The sequence below is a fragment of the Procambarus clarkii genome, chromosome 74, assembly GCF_040958095.1.
Source record: "Procambarus clarkii isolate CNS0578487 chromosome 74, FALCON_Pclarkii_2.0, whole genome shotgun sequence".
Lineage (NCBI taxonomy): Eukaryota > Metazoa > Arthropoda > Malacostraca > Decapoda > Cambaridae > Procambarus > Procambarus clarkii.
This window is the reverse complement of record NC_091223.1, coordinates 24687048-24706846: the sequence shown is the minus strand read 5'-3', so window position 1 is coordinate 24706846 and position 19799 is coordinate 24687048.

Here is a 19799-nt window from a genome sequence, read left to right as displayed (position 1 = left end):
ATGCTTTAAGAAATATCAGCATTTATAATGCCCCCCCCCCCCTCCGTGCGATTTTCATTGAGTCAAAAGCAAAATGATTTGTTCCACAGAGATTTTAATGATCATAATAATATTTTTTTAGAGAGACTCATTGTGTTATTTCAGTGTTTCTTAATAATAACGTTATAGAGAGAAGGGCCAAAAGGGGGAAGAGGGGAAGAATGACGCGAGGGTCACAGTTTGGGGACCAAGAGAAAGGGGGGGGGCAAGGGAGGGGAGGGGGGAAGTGGGGGTGACAGGAGGAGGAAGGTCCCGTGTGCAGCCGGGTAACTCCTCTATCTACAAGAGAGAATGTCTCTCTCTTCATCTGTTCAAACTTGGAGGCCTGACACTTGAAACTCGTCTCACTCAACTTTGCAGAAGGAATGATCTGTGGTTTGGGACGGACATAGGCTAGTCAGAGTGGCCAGAATTCAAGACGGAACAGCGTGCCGGGGTCACATTCTGACCTATAAGACCATTATAGGTATTATATATAATATGACAATTATATATGATGACATACTGCCCGCCAGCTAAACCTTCATAAATATTTTGAAAAGAAAAACTTTAAAACAAATTTTTGTATGCAGTAATATTCTCTATTATTCATTTATCTCGGGAAGTTACCAATAATTTTCTTCTATTCATACTTTGGCCATAGTAGCATAAACAGACGATGATCCTCCCACATCTTCCAAGGTTTTCTAAAGGCCTGACAACTTCACAAGTCAAATGGGTAAGTATTATATATTTTTTAAATATTTCTTTCCTCTAAGCTCCTTCTGCCGAACGTCCCCAAGACAACGGTAGATATATTAAATTATCTTCATCAGTGAAAGCGAGACAGAACGAGAGAGGAGAGAGAGAGAGCCTGCAAAAAAATGAGACAGATGAAGATAGAATGAGATAGCGACAGAGTGAAAAAGAGACAGAGATACAGACACAGACATAGTCACATACACAGACAAAGAGAAACAAAGAAGACAGATGAAAAAAATCCCCAAGGGCCGTGACGAGGATTCGAACCTACGTCCGAGAGCATCGCAGATGCTGCCTTAAGAAGACAGATATTGGCAGACAGAGGCTGAGAAAAATCTGCAGAGACATCAGGACAAACAGGCAGAGAAAGGGAGAGAAGGAAGGATAAAGTGAGTAGAACGTTTGAAGAGAGAGAGAGAGAGAGAGAGAGAGAGAGAGAGAGAGAGAGAGAGAGAGAGAGAGAGAGAGAGAGAGAGAGAGAGAGAGAGAGAGAGAGAGAGAGAGAGAGAGAGAGAGAGAGAGAGAGACAGAGACAGAGACAGAGAGAGAGACAGAGAGAGAGACAGACAGAGAGAGAGACAGAGAGAGAGAGAGAGACAGACAGACAGACAGACAGACAGACAGACAGACAGACAGACAGACAGATAGACCGACAGACAGACAGACAGACAGACAGACAGACAGACAGACAGACAGACAGACAGACAGACAGACAGACAGACAGACAGACAGACAGACAGACAGACAGACAGAGAAAGCGCGAGCTAGAGAGTGGAAGCGAGAGAGGTAGAGAATATAGATAGATGGAGAGTGGATGAATAGCATTGTGGGAGAATGGAACAGGAAAGGGAGGAAGGAATAACGAGAGGGAGTGAAAATGGTAAAATATATGGGAAGGAGCGAGAATGGGAGAGAGGAAGTGAATAATGGGAGAGACGAAGTAAAAATGGGAGAGTGAGGGAAACCGAGCCAGAGAGACGGACTGTAGGAAGAAAGCACAATACTGCAGAACACAAGAACAATGTGACAGTGAAGCACGTCTGGGTCAAGCGACGCGCCAGTCTGGCAGAACAATGAGGATTAACACCTCTTACGGACGCTAACAAGGGTCAATGGTCGGGTCAAGACGGATCAAAGGTACAGGAGATAATGGTGCTGTTATGCTGCAGTCTTGCTTAGCCTCTACGGAGTAATGTTCTATATCAAATGATGCCGAGGATCTCGTAGGCCCTTTACTGTTGAATAGACTTGAGCAAGAATAGAGGTAAGGACCGTGTGTGTTTGTGTGTATGGGGGTGTGTAGGGAGGTGTATATGAGTGTGTGTAGGGGTGTGCGTATGGGGTTGTGTAGGGGTGTGTGTATAGGGGTGTGTGCGGTGCCTCTGGGGAACGAACACCAGGGGCCTCTAGGGTGTAGAATTCACTGGGAAAGTGAATACTGTGCTTCTGTCCTTCTAACTAAGATCAACACTTTCGTTGTCTCTACTAGGAAACCTTAGTATTGTGCACCCTAGAACTAAATCAACTAATGTTTAATTGAGACTTGAGAATGGTCCAGGACGGACCGAAACGTCGTCGTCGCTTCACCTTCTAGTGTGTTGTCTGGTCAACATACTTCAGCCCCGTTATTGTGACTCCTCGTCTGCAACTAATGTTTAAGCTATCACCCCGCCCCCCTTGTGTGTTAATTATATCGTGAGACGTGTAACTGGGGCTTAATGGCTTCGTTGACCTCGTGACCTGGTGACCTTAATTGTCAGGTATTCCTCCCCGATCCTCTGCCCATTAGTCGTGTCTGCAGCTGTCCTGGGCGTACATTAACCTCTAATTTCCCTTGCCTCTCGCCCGGTTCCTTCATCCGGATAACTTAGGATAAACTAAGTCAATTTATTTGTTTAATAGAAGCTGACATCTCCATCTATCACTATCTTCACCAGCTTTCTCTCTCTACACTCAAGCTGACTACGTCACATCTCCGTCCACCTGGTAAGTATTATACAGTGCGGGGATTTACACGGGATTTTATATATTCATGGTATTACACCTCCCATCTGGTACACTGGCCATCTGTTTATTACACCGGAATATTACACTTAGTTGTTAGAAGGGACCCGGACAGCGCCGGTTACCTCATCTGTATCTGTAAAAGAATATATCCCTCTATCCCCAGGTCGTGAGGCCGGATGTTTCAGGCTAGCATCGCTGAACTTTGTATGTTGATTTCTGATTGTATGGCAAGTGTAATTGGGTGGTAGGGTTTGAGTCCCCCATGCCCCTCATTAAGTAGGAAAGGTTCGCATTGCGACATCCACCGACCCATAAAGCCTGAAATGAAGATTTGATTGTCCAAGGCGAATTATAAAACAGATTTTCAGAAGTTGTCAGAGTTGGTTCACTGTAGATCACATCGGGATCAGCGTCAGACATATGGATTCGGCTTTGATTCAATAGTACTTGAGTAAGTTTTATTCACTCGCACAGAAAACGGGAGGGCGGAGTAATTAAATTAGTTTAAATGGGTATTAGTATATTCAGATACTGATACGCAAGACATACTTTCAGATAACATATTTGTGCTCTGGGCGTATTCTTTTGATTACAGTGATATGATGTATAGTGAAAAAGGCTACAGTGATGGGGGAAATATGGTGAGAGTTTGTGTGGGGTGGAGACGTGTAGGGTGTGTATGGGTATGATGTATGATGGTTACGGTGATGAATACTGTGTATTGTGGAAGTGGCTATAGTGAGGGCACCTGAGTGCCCTCACTATAGCCACTATAGTGAGAATAGTATAGAATTCTAATTCCTCAATAGTATAGAATTCCTCACTAATTCTATAGTATAGAATTAGTGAGGGTGTTCCATCCGTGTTAAATAATCTGTCCTCTCTACTGAAAGATTCTAATGAGTGTGAGTGAGGGTGGTCACATGGTGAAGGGGTGTGTGTGTGGGGGGGGGGGAGGTGGGGAGGAGAGGGTGATGTGGGAGACCTGGGAGGGTGTGTGGGAGAGGTCTTGACACAGGGGCAACCCGGGCACCAGCGGATACACGATCAAGTATATACATATTTATAATTGAAAATGCTTCCTCATTTGACGCTGGAAAAAGGATTTGTAATATTGAGTTCAAGCTGAGTGTCCCATGGTAAGAGCAATGAAGAGTTCTGGTTGATGTGAGGTGTTACACTCAAAGCTCTCTACGTCTTCAATGTCACTATAACAATTTTAACTTTTAAAACCATAAACTGATTACATTGACCATGAGTGTGGGGATGTCCCCGAAGGCTAAGGGACACGCTTATAACCCCGAAGGCTGTTGTCCCTGAATACATGGAAGAGGCTTGCAGGTATGTTACAGCACTAAGTAACCTACAACCATGGCTGTAGTTTGTACTCAAGTTGGACAGTAAACACAATTGTTTTTCAGCGAATATGCACTCTGCTCGTGACCTTGTGTGGGGAAATTTAACAGAGAAATTGGGATTCTGGTAAAACTCGGGACGACCTCAATAAATTGCCAACTATTGCAAATGTTACAATGACGAAAATGTGTAGAGAAGGTCTATGGGCCGTGTGCTTCACCCTGACAACGCTGGCGACCTCAGCCACTACCTGATAACGCACTCTCTGAAACCCATCCAAATATTATTTTGAAAACTTTAAATTTTCAATTTGTCCGCCCTCAATTCCATTATTTTAATTCAGTAACTATAATGAAAGATGAGCATGATTAGTGCCTCACTCACCTCACATGTTGGAGGAGTACCTCACAAAATGTTTTCCTCACGATAAAGTATTAATGGACAATATTTTGCCTTTGAACCAGATTTGGTTGCAGGTTATACGAAGTTTCAGCTCCTGGGCCCCAACTAAACTTTATTGTTTTTTCATATACGGAGCTACGTTCAGGAAGGGAGGTTATCTTCTTGAGGTTACCTTGAGAGGATTTTGGGGCTTAGTGTCCCCGCGGCCCTGTCCTCAACCAGGTCTCCACCCCAGGAAGCAGCCCGTGACAGCTGACTACCTCCCAGATACCTATTTACTGCTAGGAAACAGGGCCATCAGGGTGAAAGAAACTCTGCCCGTTGTCTCTCGCCGGCGCCCGGGATCGAACCCGGGACCACAGGATCACGCGCCCAGTGTTCTGTGCGCTCAGCCACCGGCTCTCAAGGTGGCATAACTCCCAAGGTAGTAACCCGAGGGCTGATAATCCTGACACCAAACTTAATGTCGTAATAGAGTAAAAATGTAATCTATGGCTTTACATGCAAGCTTGGAGACCTTTACACCATACGATCTAAATAAACAGGCAAGACAACATATCTTTTAAATTTCCTGAAATTACACAAACAATTCACGTTGTATTGACCAATCCACACACTCGAAAATGAAGGGACGACGACGTTTCAGTCCGTCCTGGACCATTCACAATCCACTTGAAAATGGTCCAGGACGGACAACAACGTCGTCGTCCCTTCACCTTCTAGTGTGTGGTCTGGTCAACATACTTCAGCCACGTTATTGTGACTCATCGCCTGCAATTCAAGTTGTATCAAAGAACACATAATTTAAACACCACACCAAACCAAACCAACTGCAGAGATATTCTGACCAGCAACACCTGTTCGGCATCATACTAAAACAGTCATACTTAACAACATACCAAACAGTGTACACCAAGTGTTAACAGCCAGTTCCCACAGTGTACCATGCTCAACACCACAACAGTGTATCACCTCCCACTATCCCAACCATTATGGACTTGGTGGCACCTTCACTCCATGGTAGCACCTTCACTCCATGGTAGCACTTTCACTCCATGGTAGCACCTACACTCCATGGTAGCACTTTCACTCCATGGTAGCACCTTCACTCCATGGTAGCACCTTCACTCCATGGTAGCACCTTCACTCCATGGTAGCACCTTCACACCATGGTAGCACCTTCACACCATGGTAGCACCTACACACCATGGTAGCACCTTCACACCATGGTAGCACCTACACACCATGGTAGCACCTTCACACCATGATAGCACCTTCACACCATGATAGCACCTACACACCATGGTAGCACCTTCACACCATGGTAGCACCTTCACACCATGGTAGCACCTTCACACCATGGTAGCACCTTCACACCATGGTAGCACCTACACACCATGGTAGCACCTTCACACCATGGTAGCACCTTCACTCCATGGTAGCACCTTCACTCCATGGTAGCACCTTCACTCCATGGTAGCACCTTCACACCATGGTAGCACCTTCACACCATGGTAGCACCTACACACCATGGTAGCACCTTCACACCATGGTAGCACCTACACACCATGGTAGCACCTTCACACCATGATAGCACCTTCACACCATGATAGCACCTACACACCGTGGTAGCACCTTCACACCATGGTAGCACCTTCACACCATAGTAGCACCTTCACACCATGGTAGCACCTTCACACCATGGTAGCACCTACACACCATGGTAGCACCTTCACACCATGGTAGCACCTTCACACCATGGTAGCACCTTCACACCATGGTAGCACCTTCACACCATGGTAGCACCTTCACACCATGATAGCACCTACACACCATGGTAGCACCTTCACACCATGGTAGCACCTTCACACCATGGTAGCACCTTCACACCATCACACCATGGTAGCACCTTCACACCATGGTAGCACCTACACACCATGGTAGCACCTTCACACCATGATAGCACCTACACACCATGGTAGCACCTTCACACCATGGTAGCACCTTCACACCATGGTAGCACCTTCACACCATGGTAGCACCTACACACCATGGTAGCACCTTCACACCATGGTAGCACCTACACACCATGGTAGCACCTTCACACCATGGTAGCACCTTCACACCATGGTAGCACCTACACACCATGGTAGCACCTACACACCATGGTAGCACCTTCACACCATGGTAGCACCTTCACACCATGGTAGCACCTTCACTCCATGGTAGCACCTTCACACCATGGTAGCACCTTCACACCATGGTAGCACCTACACACCATGGTAGCACCTTCATACCATGGTAGCACCTTCACACCATGGTAGCACCTTCACACCATGGTAGCACCTTTACACCATGGTAGCACCTACACACCATGGTAGCACCTTCACACCATGATAGCACCTACACACCATGGTAGCACCTTCACACCATGGTAGCACCTTCACACCATGGTAGCACCTTCACACCATGGTAGCACCTACACACCATGGTAGCACCTTCACACCATGGTAGCACCTACACACCATGGTAGCACCTTCACACCATGGTAGCACCTTCACACCATGGTAGCACCTACACACCATGGTAGCACCTACACACCATGGTAGCACCTTCACACCATGGTAGCACCTACACACCATGGTAGCACCTTCACACCATGGTAGCACCTTCACACCATGGTAGCACCTTCACACCATGGTAGCACCTTCACTCCATGGTAGCACCTTCACACCATGGTAGCACCTTCACACCATGGTAGCACCTACACACCATGGTAGCACCTTCACACCATGGTAGCACCTACACACCATGGTAGCACCTTCACACCATGGTAGCACCTTCACACCATGGTAGCACCTTCACACCATGGTAGCACCTTCACTCCATGGTAGCACCTTCACACCATGGTAGCACCTTCACACCATGGTAGCACCTACACACCATCGTAGCACCGTCACACCATGGTAGCACCAACACACCATGGTAGCACCTTCACACCATGGTAGCACCTTCACACCATGGTAGCACGTACACACCATGGTAGCACCTACACACCATCGTAGCACCGTCACACCATGGTAGCACCTTCACACCATGGTAGCACCTACACACCATGGTAGCACCTTCACACCATGGTAGCACCTACACACCATGGTAGCACCTTCACACCATGGTAGCACCTACACACCATGGTAGCACCTACACACCATGGTAGCACCGTCACACCACGGTAGCACCTTCACTCCATGGTGGCACCTTCACACCATGGTAGCACCTTCACACCATGGTAGCACCTACACACCATTGTAGCACCTACACACCATGGTAGCACCTTCACACAATGGTAGCACCTACACACCGTGGTAGCACCTTCACACCATGGTAGCACCTACACACCATGGTAGCACCTACACACCATGGTAGCACCTGACACCATGGTAGCACCTACACACCATGGTAGCACCTACACACCATGGTAGCACCTTCACACCATGGTAGCACCTTCACACCATGATAGCACCTACACACCATGGTAGCACCTACACACCATGGTAGCACCTTCACACCATGGTAGCACCTACACACTATGGTAGCACCTACACACCATGGTAGCACCTGACACCATGGTAGCACCTACACACCATGGTAGCACCTACACACCATGGTAGCATCTACACACCATGGTAGCACCTACACACCATGGTAGCTCCTTCACACCATGGTAGCACCTTCACACCATGGTAGCACCTACACACCATGGTAGCTTCTTCACACCATGGTAGCACCTACACACCATGGTAGCACCTTCACACCATGGTAGCACCTTCACACCATGATAGCACCCTACACACCATGGTAGCACCTACACACCATGGTAGCACCTTCACACCATGGTAGCACCTTCACACCATGATAGCACCCTACACACCATGGTAGCACCTCCACACCATGGTAGAACCTACACACCATGGTAGCACCTTCACACCATGGTAGAACCTACACACCATTGTAGCACCTTCACACCATGATAGCACCCTACACACCATGGTAGCACCTCCACACCATTGTAGCACCTTCACACCATGGTAGCACCTTCACACCATGGTAGCACCTACACACCATGGTAGCACCTTCACACCATGGTAGCACCTTCACACCATGGTAGCACCTTCACACCATGGTAGCACCTTCACACCATGGTAACACCTTCATACCATGGTAGCATCTACACACCATGGTAGCACCTACACACCATGGTAGCTCCTTCACACCATGGTAGCACCTTCACACCATGGTAGCACCTACACACCATGGTAGCACCTTCACACCATGGTAGCACCTTCACACCATGGTAGCACCTTCACACCATGGTAGCACCTTCACACCATGGTAGCACCTTCACACCATGGTAGCACCTTCACACCATGGTAGCACCTTCACACCATGGTAGCACCTTCACACCATGGTAGCACCTTCACACCATGGTAGCACCTTCACACCATGGTAGCACCAACACACCATGGTAGCACCTTCACACCATGGTAGCACCTACACACCATGGTAGCACCTACACACCATGGTAGCACCAACACACCATGGTAGCACCTACACACCATGGTAGCACCTACACACCATGGTAGCACCTACACACCATGGTAGCACCTACACACCATGGTAGCACCTACACACCATGGTAGCACCTTCACACAATGGTAGCACCTTCACACCATGGTAGCACCTACACACCATGGTAGCACCTACACACCATGGTAGCACCAACACACCATGATAGCACCTTCACACCATGGTAGCACCTTCACACCATGGTAGCACCTACACACCATGGTAGCACCTACACACCATGGTAGCACCAACACACCATGGTAGCACCTACACACCATGGTAGCACCTACACACCATGGTAGCACCTACACACCATGGTAGCACCTACACACCATGGTAGCACCTACACACCATGGTAGCACCTACACACCATGGTAGCACCTTCACACCATGGTAGCACCTACACACCATTGTAGCACCTACACACCATGGTAGCACCTACACACCATGGTAGCACCTACACACCATGGTAGCACCAACACACCATGGTAGCACCAACACACCATGGTAGCACCTACACACCATGGTAGCACCTTCACACCATGGTAGCACCTTCACACCATGATAGCACCCTACACACCATGGTAGCACCTCCACACCATGGTAGAACCTACACACCATGGTAGCACCTTCACACCATGGTAGAACCTACACACCATTGTAGCACCTTCACACCATGATAGCACCCTACACACCATGGTAGCACCTCCACACCATTGTAGCACCTTCACACCATGGTAGCACCTTCACACCATGGTAGCACCTACACACCATGGTAGCACCTTCACACCATGGTAGCACCTTCACACCATGGTAGCACCTTCACACCATGGTAGCACCTTCACACCATGGTAACACCTTCATACCATGGTAGCATCTACACACCATGGTAGCACCTACACACCATGGTAGCTCCTTCACACCATGGTAGCACCTTCACACCATGGTAGCACCTACACACCATGGTAGCACCTTCACACCATGGTAGCACCTTCACACCATGGTAGCACCTTCACACCATGGTAGCACCTTCACACCATGGTAGCACCTTCACACCATGGTAGCACCTTCACACCATGGTAGCACCTTCACACCATGGTAGCACCTTCACACCATGGTAGCACCTTCACACCATGGTAGCACCTTCACACCATGGTAGCACCAACACACCATGGTAGCACCTTCACACCATGGTAGCACCTACACACCATGGTAGCACCTACACACCATGGTAGCACCAACACACCATGGTAGCACCTACACACCATGGTAGCACCTACACACCATGGTAGCACCTACACACCATGGTAGCACCTACACACCATGGTAGCACCTACACACCATGGTAGCACCTTCACACAATGGTAGCACCTTCACACCATGGTAGCACCTACACACCATGGTAGCACCTACACACCATGGTAGCACCAACACACCATGATAGCACCTTCACACCATGGTAGCACCTTCACACCATGGTAGCACCTACACACCATGGTAGCACCAACACACCATGGTAGCACCAACACACCATGATAGCACCTTCACACCATGGTAGCACCTACACACCATGGTAGCACCAACACACCATGGTAGCACCAACACACCATGGTAGCACCTACACACCATGGTAGCACCTTCACACCATGATAGCACCTTCACACCATGGTAGCACCTACACACCATGGTAGCACCAACACACCATGGTAGCACCAACACACCATGGTAGCACCAACACACCATGGTAGCACCAACACACCATGGTAGCACCAACACACCATGGTAGCACCTACACACCATGGTAGCACCTTCACACCATGGTAGCATCAACACACCATGGTAGCACCAACACACCATGGTAGCACCTTCACACAGTTCTCCTGGCTGATATTTAATGCTGCTCCAGCTAACATGTTTCACCACACCGCTGTCTCTGAGGATGCTGACCAGAGTCCATGAAACGCAAGGAACACCACCGCTTCTAAATATAATCCTAAAAAGGAACTTAGGAGAGTTAATTTTTTTATTGTCCTTCCAAAGTGAATACGAGCATCAGACTCAACGATTTACTCATTGATTAATCTTCACTGCTGATAATTATGCTGAAGTAGTGGTATCCATGTTTGATATTCATTGTATAACAGGTTGTTATATATTGCATACTAGTCATACATTGAATACATTGTCGAGATGCTCACATTACTTGAATATGGTAATTATAATTATTAATTATTATTATTATTATTATTATTAATTTTATTATTATTTTTATTATTATTATTATTATTATTATTATTATTATTATTATTATTATTATTATTATTATTATTAATACTTTTATTATTATTTTTATTATTATTATTATTATTATTATTATTATTATTATTATTATTATTATTATAATAGGAACAAGTTGAAAAAAGAAAAAAGGACAAATTATCACAAATTGCTTTTCTTGTTTCAGAAAATAATATATCAGACATAATGGCCAGCCCTGTACACTACCGTCGTTCCCTCTGCCACACCGTGTGAACGACCCTCAGCCCTGTACACTACCGTCGTTCCCTCTGCCACAGTGTGTGAACGACCCTCAGCCCTGTACACTGCCGTCGTTCCCTCTGCCACACAGTGTGTGAACGACCCTCAGCCCTGTACACTGCCGTCGTTCCCTCTGCCACAGTGTGTGAACGACCCTCAGCCCTGTACACTGCCGTCGTTCCCTCTGCCACAGTGTGTGAACGACCCTCAGCCCTGTACACTGCCGTCGTTCCCTCTGCCACACAGTGTGTGAACGACCCTCAGCCCTGTACACTGCCGTCGTTCCCTCTGCCACACAGTGTGTGAACGACGCTCAGCCCTGTACACTGCCGTCGTTCCCTCTGCCACACAGTGTGTGAACGACCCTCAGCCCTGTACACTGCCGTCGTTCCCTCTGCCACACAGTGTGTGAACGACCCTCAGCCCTGTACACTGCCGTCGTTCCCTCTGCCACACAGTGTGTGAACGACGCTCAGCCCTGTACACTGCCGTCGTTCCCTCTGCCACACCGTGTGAACGACCCTCAGCCCTGTACACTGCCGTCGTTCCCTCTGCCACTCCGTGTGAACGAGGTTGTTAAAGACGGACTCATAATTGAAGGCAATTTTCCGCGCCAGATCTTCACCATTTTCCTAAAGGATCTTGTGACTCTCCCTCGAGTTATCTGTTGCCTCTCACAGCCTCTCCCATTGTTAGAGGCACTGTTAGTGCAGTGCCTCTAACAATGACGAGGCACTGTACTAACAGTGCCTCTAACAATGACGAGGCACTGTACTAACAGTGCCTCTAACAATGACGAGGCACTGTACTAACAGTGCCTCTAACAATGACGAGGCACTGTACTAACAGTGCCTCTAACAATGACGAGGCACTGTACTAACAGTGCCTCTAACAATGACGAGGCACTGTACTAATTGTCATTGATAAGTTGGGAGTCCGTCAATGATCCGAAGCTTGTTAGGTTTTCTGGAACTTAGATCACGGAACTTTAATTGACTTTAAATCACTTGCAACTTATTCTCCAACGTCTGTTAATTGACGCCTTTCTCCACTTTGATCTGCAATAAAACTCATCTTAAATATAGGAGATAAATTAATGTCATTGTTTAAGATCATCTTGCAAAGTGTTGATCAGTGGTTGTTGAGAAGGTTGTCCTCTCGCTCAGAGTCATCAACAAGTTATGCTATAAAGTGCAATACTTCAGTATTGATGACATTTGTGTCAATAAAGATCAATATGGTGCCAAGAGTATCCATTGTGACTCGCAGCTTGTTAAGCCTTGACATTCTGACACGTTTCCATTGAGAATCAGACTTTACTAGCAAGTAAATAACACATTTTGCCCTGAGAGATCAGATCGTCTTTGGCCTTCGCTAGCGTCTCGAAGGTGAGTCGCTAACGAATATCATCGGGAACAGTGATCACAATGAAGTATATTTTAAGACAAGGTGGAAAAGTTATGTGAAAGAATACTCTGGTGAGACCCCGGGTTTATGTCAAGTTTATTATGTGGGACTAAACATCTACACAGACAGGGCAGAGTGAGCCACACCTGTTGCTAAGTGGTGGGACCTCCTTGGGATGTGACGTCAGTCCGGTGGTGGGACACTTGGCACTGGAATACAATATGGATGAAAGTTATGATGTATTAACAGTTTATATTATTGAAACCCAAGAACGTAGCAGACAATATTAGTCAACAAAATTCAGTAACAACGACGAGACACTTATAACTACGAGACTAAAAACATAACGGCAAGACAAAGCTATATAACAAGGAATTAAGAAAGATACTCCCCCAGATACAACACCTCCCCCCCCCCCTCCCTCCCAGAGGTGTCAGTCAAGCTTGAAATATATATTATCTTTTCTGTTCCTGTTGTGTTCAACCTGTTCCACGGGGACCTGTTCCACTTCCCCTGAAAACACTTAGAGTAACGGTCCCTGTGACTCCCTCGTTACAACTTGTAACAAAGTGGTTACTTCTTGTTGTAACGTTTTTGTGATGTATTCTTTTTTCGTTGTTGTTTGAACGTTGTTACAACTTTGTATATTGGTTGTTACAATTGTTAGAGGGTGTTATATCATACTCGAATGTTGTAGCAACGTGGTAGTTTGGTCGTGTGTTTGGCGGGGATCTCCACGAGCCTCTTGACGGACAGCTGCCTCCCTGTATCCTCCATACACCTGTTCTTGTCACGTTTGTAACAAGTGACACGCGTTTTGGGCAGGTGTGGTAGTCACGCGGCCATCATTTATGCCCTGTTATTCTCCCCCTTATTGACTAAGGTCTCCCCTCATCCTCAGGGCCGTCATCATGGTTTTGACACTACGTAAAAAATGCAACGCTTTTGCGCAACTAGAAACGTTCAAACGTTGGCAACCCACATCTATTATTGAGTCCGATGCTTAGAAGAGGTAACCACTATGATGCAATAACTAGTTCAAAATCTCCGCAATGTTGTCGACACACTGGTCAATTACGTCGTATTAAACTGTTTAAATATTACTATTAAAAACGGTTAGTGATTTATGGAACAAATTGTCGGGTACCATAAAAGACGTGGAATTACTGAGATTATATATATATATATATATATATATATATATATATATATATATATATATATATATATATATATATATATATATATATATATATATATATATATATAAGATTATTATTATGATCTTTATTTTATTGCGAATTGGGAAGACTTTTGCAGGTAATTGTGAATCGTACAGTAACGGTACATTGTGTAAAATGAGACACATGAGGTGAGACACATGAGATGAGACACATGAGATGAGACACATGAGATGAGACACATGAGATGAGACACATGAGATGAGACACATGAGGTGAGACACATGAGATGAGACACATGAGATGAGACACAGGAGATGAGACACATGAGATGAGACACATGAGATGAGACACATGAGGTGAGACACATGAGATGAGACACATGAGATGAGACACATGAGATGAGACACATGAGATGAGACACATGAGATGAGACACATGAGGTGAGACACATGAGATGAGACACATGAGGTGAGACACATGAGATGAGACACATGAGATGAGACACATTACTAGAGAAAGAAACAGGTGGTCTTCCATACTGAAAGGACACGTGTCACCCAGGAGACACTTGGAGCCTATTGTCCTCAAACTTTGGCCTCAAGTTGTCCCTTTTGTGATTGGAAAACTTGTGGTCATATGTACCCGCGGTGTAGCAGTGTTGGTTCTCCACACCTGTCAGTCCTGCTGGTGTGTCACCACCCGTCACTGTCAGTCCAGCAGGTGTGTCACCACCCGTCACTGTCAGTCCTGCTGGTGTGTCACCACCCGTCACTGTCAGTCCTGCTGGTGTGTCACCACCCGTCACTGTCAGTCCTGCTGGTGTGTCACCACCCGTCACTGTCAGTCCTGCTGGTGTGTCACCACCCGTCACTGTCAGTCCTGCTGGTGTGTCACCACCCGTAACTGTCAGTCCTGCTGGTGTGTCACCACCCGTCACTGTCAGTCCTGCTGGTGTGTCACCACCCGTCACTGTCAGTCCTCTGGTGTGTCACCACCCGTCACTGTCAGTCCTGCTGGTGTGTCACCACCCGTCACTGTCAGTCCTCTGGTGTGTCACCACCCGTCACTGTCAGTCCTGCTGGTGTGTCACCACCCGTCACTGTCAGTCCTGCAGGTGTGTCACCACCCGTCACTGTCAGTCCTGCTGGTGTGTCACCACCCGTCACTGTCAGTCCTCTGGTGTGTCACCACCCGTCACTGTCAGTCCTGCAGGTGTGTCACCACCCGTCACTGTCAGTCCTCTGGTGTGTCACCACCCGTCACTGTCAGTCCTGCTGGTGTGTCACCACCCGTCACTGTCAGTCCTGCTGGTGTGTCACCACCCGTCACTGTCAGTCCTGCTGGTGTGTCACCACCCGTCACTGTCAGTCCTGCAGGTGTGTCACCACCCGTCACTGTCAGTCCTGCTGGTGTGTCACCACCCGTCACTGTCAGTCCTGCTGGTGTGTCACCACTCGTCACTGTCAGTCCTGCTGGTGTGTCACCACCCGTCACTGTCAGTCCTGCTGGTGTGTCACCACCCGTCACTGTCAGTCCTGCAGGTGTGTCACCACCCGTCACTGTCAGTCCTCTGGTGTGTTACCACCCGTCACTGTCAGTCCTGCTGGTGTGTCACCACCCGTCACTGTCAGTCCTGAAGGTGTGTCACCACCCGTCACTGTCAGTCCTGCTGGTGTGTCACCACCCGTCACTGTCAGTCCTGCTGGTGTGTTACCACCCGTCACTGTCAGTCCTGCTGGTGTGTCACCACCCGTCACTGTCAGTCCTGCAGGTGTGTCACCACCCGTCACTGTCAGTCCTGCAGGTGTGTCACCACCCGTCACTGTCAGTCCTGCTGGTGTGTCACCACCTGTCACTGTCAGTCCTGCTGGTGTGTCACCACCCGTCACTGTCAGTCCTCTGGTGTGTCACCACCCGTCACTGTCAGTCCTGCAGGTGTGTCACCACCCGTCACTGTCAGTCCTCTGGTGTGTCACCACCCGTCACTGTCAGTCCTGCTGGTGTGTCACCACCCGTCACTGTCAGTCCTGCAGGTGTGTCACCACCCGTCACTGTCAGTCCTGCTGGTGTGTCACCACCCGTCACTGTCAGTCCTGCAGGTGTGTCACCACCCGTCACTGTCAGTCCTGCTGGTGTGTCACCACCCGTCACTGTCAGTCCTGCAGGTGTGTCACCACCCGTCACTGTCAGTCCTGCTGGTGTGTCACCACCCGTCACTGTCAGTCCTGCTGGTGTGTCACCACCCGTCACTGTCAGTCCTGCTGGTGTGTCACCACCCGTCACTGTCAGTCCTGCTGGTGTGTCACCACCCGTCACTGTCAGTCCTCTGGTGTGTCACCACCCGTCACTGTCAGTCCTGCTGGTGTGTCACCACCCGTCACTGTCAGTCCTGCTGGTGTGTCACCACCCGTCACTGTCAGTCCTGCTGGTGTGTCACCAACCGTCACTGTCAGTCCTCTGGTGTGTCACCACCCGTCACTGTCAGTCCTGCAGGTGTGTCACCACCCGTCACTGTCAGTCCTCTGGTGTGTCACCACCCGTCACTGTCAGTCCTCTGGTGTGTCACCACCCGTCACTGTCAGTCCTGCAGGTGTGTCACCACCCGTCACTGTCAGTCCTGCTGGTGTGTCATCACCCGTCACTGTCAGTCCTGCTGGTGTGTCACCACCCGTCACTGTCAGTCCTCTGGTGTGTCACCACCCGTCACTGTCAGTCCTGCTGGTGTGTCACCACCCGTCACTGTCAGTCCTGCTGGTGTGTCACCACCCGTCACTGTCAGTCCTGCAGGTGTGTCACCACCCGTCACTGTCAGTCCTCTGGTGTGTCACCACCCGTCACTGTCAGTCCTGCTGGTGTGTCACCACCCGTCACTGTCAGTCCTGCTGGTGTGTCACCACCCGTCACTGTCAGTCCTGCAGGTGTGTCACCACCCGTCACTGTCAGTCCTCTGGTGTGTCACCACCCGTCACTGTCAGTCCTGCTGGTGTGTCACCACCCGTCACTGTCAGTCCTGCTGGTGTGTCACCACCCGTCACTGTCAGTCCTGCTGGTGTGTCACCAACCGTCACTGTCAGTCCTCTGGTGTGTCACCACCCGTCACTGTCAGTCCTGCTGGTGTGTCACCAACCGTCACTGTCAGTCCTCTGGTGTGTCACCACCCGTCACTGTCAGTCCTGCTGGTGTGTCACCACCCGTCATTGTCAGTCCTGCTGGTGTGTCACCACCCGTCATTGTCAGTCCTGCAGGTGTGTCACCACCCGTCACTGTCAGTCCTGCTGGTGTGTCACCACCCGTCACTGTCAGTCCTGCAGGTGTGTCACCACCCGTCACTGTCAGTCCTGCTGGTGTGTCACCACCCGTCACTGTCAGTCCTGCAGGTGTGTCACCACCCGTCACTGTCAGTCCTGCTGGTGTGTCACCACCCGTCACTGTCAGTCCTGCTGGTGTGTCACCACCCGTCACTGTCAGTCCTGCTGGTGTGTCACCACCCGTCACTGTCAGTCCTGCTGGTGTGTCACCACCCGTCACTGTCAGTCCTCTGGTGTGTCACCACCCGTCACTGTCAGTCCTGCTGGTGTGTCACCACCCGTCACTGTCAGTCCTGCTGGTGTGTCACCACCCGTCACTGTCAGTCCTGCTGGTGTGTCACCAACCGTCACTGTCAGTCCTCTGGTGTGTCACCACCCGTCACTGTCAGTCCTGCAGGTGTGTCACCACCCGTCACTGTCAGTCCTCTGGTGTGTCACCACCCGTCACTGTCAGTCCTCTGGTGTGTCACCACCCGTCACTGTCAGTCCTGCAGGTGTGTCACCACCCGTCACTGTCAGTCCTGCTGGTGTGTCACCACCCGTCACTGTCAGTCCTGCTGGTGTGTCACCACCCGTCACTGTCAGTCCTCTGGTGTGTCACCACCCGTCACTGTCAGTCCTGCTGGTGTGTCACCACCCGTCACTGTCAGTCCTGCTGGTGTGTCACCACCCGTCACTGTCAGTCCTGCTGGTGTGTCATCACCCGTCACTGTCAGTCCTGCTGGTGTGTCACCACCCGTCACTGTCAGTCCTGCAGGTGTGTCACCACCCGTCACTGTCAGTCCTCTGGTGTGTCACCACCCGTCACTGTCAGTCCTGCTGGTGTGTCACCACCCGTCACTGTCAGTCCTGCTGGTGTGTCACCACCCGTCACTGTCATTCCTGCAGGTGTGTCACCACCCGTCACTGTCAGTCCTGCAGGTGTGTCACCACCCGTCACTGTCAGTCCTGCTGGTGTGTCACCACTTGTCACTGTCAGTCCTCTGGTGTGTCACCACCCGTCACTGTCAGTCCTGCAGGTGTCACCACCCGTCACTGTCAGTCCTGCTGGTGTGTCACCACCCGTCACTGTCAGTCCTGCAGGTGTGTCACCACCCGTCACTGTCAGTCCAGCAGGTGTGTCACTGTCAGTCCAGCAGGTGTGTACTTTTGTTGAGGATTTTTTTCATAACTTTTATTAATTTTCTATATTCAGGAAGATAAAAACAATTCTTATGAAGCCCCATTGTGATTTTTTTTATCCTTGTCACCTGTCTACACCCTAAATGTCACCGGTCTACACCCTAAATGTCACCTGTCTACAACTAAAATGGCACCTGTCTACACCCTAAATGTCACCTGTCTACACCCTAAATGTCACCTGTCTACACCCAAAATGTCACCTGTCTACGCCCTGTCACCTGTCTACACCCTAAATGTCACCTGTCTACATCCAAAATGTCACCTGTCTACACCCTAAATGTCACTTGTCTACACCCTAAATGTCACTTGTCTACAGCCTAAATGTCACCTCTCTACACCCTAAATGACACCTCTCTACACCCAAAATGACACCTCTCTACACCCTAAATGTCACCTCTCTACATCCTAAATGTCACCTCTCTACACCCAAAATGACACCTCTCTACACCCAAAATGACACCTCTCTACACCCAAAATGACACCTCTCTACACCCAAAATGACACCTCTCTACACCCAAAATGACAGCTCTCTACACCCAAAATGTCACCATTCTACACCCTAAATGTCACCTCTCTACACCCAAAATGACACCTCTCTACACCCAAAATGACACCTCTCTATACCCAAAATGTCACCATTCTACACCCTAAATGTCACCTCTCTACACCCAAAATGTCACCTCTCTACACCCAAAATGACACCTCTCTACACCCAAAATGACACCTCTCTACACCCAAAATGACCCCTCTCTACACAGAAAATGTCACCATTCTGCACCCTAAATGTCACCTCTCTACACCCAAAATGTCACCTCTCTACACCCAAAATGACACCTCTATACACCCAAAATGACACCTCTCTACACCCTAAATGTCACCATTCTACACCCTAAATGTCACCTCTCTACACCCAAAATGACACCACTCTACACCCAAAATGACACCTCTCTACACCCAAAATGACACCTCTCTACACCCAAAATGACACCTCTCTACACCCAAAATGACA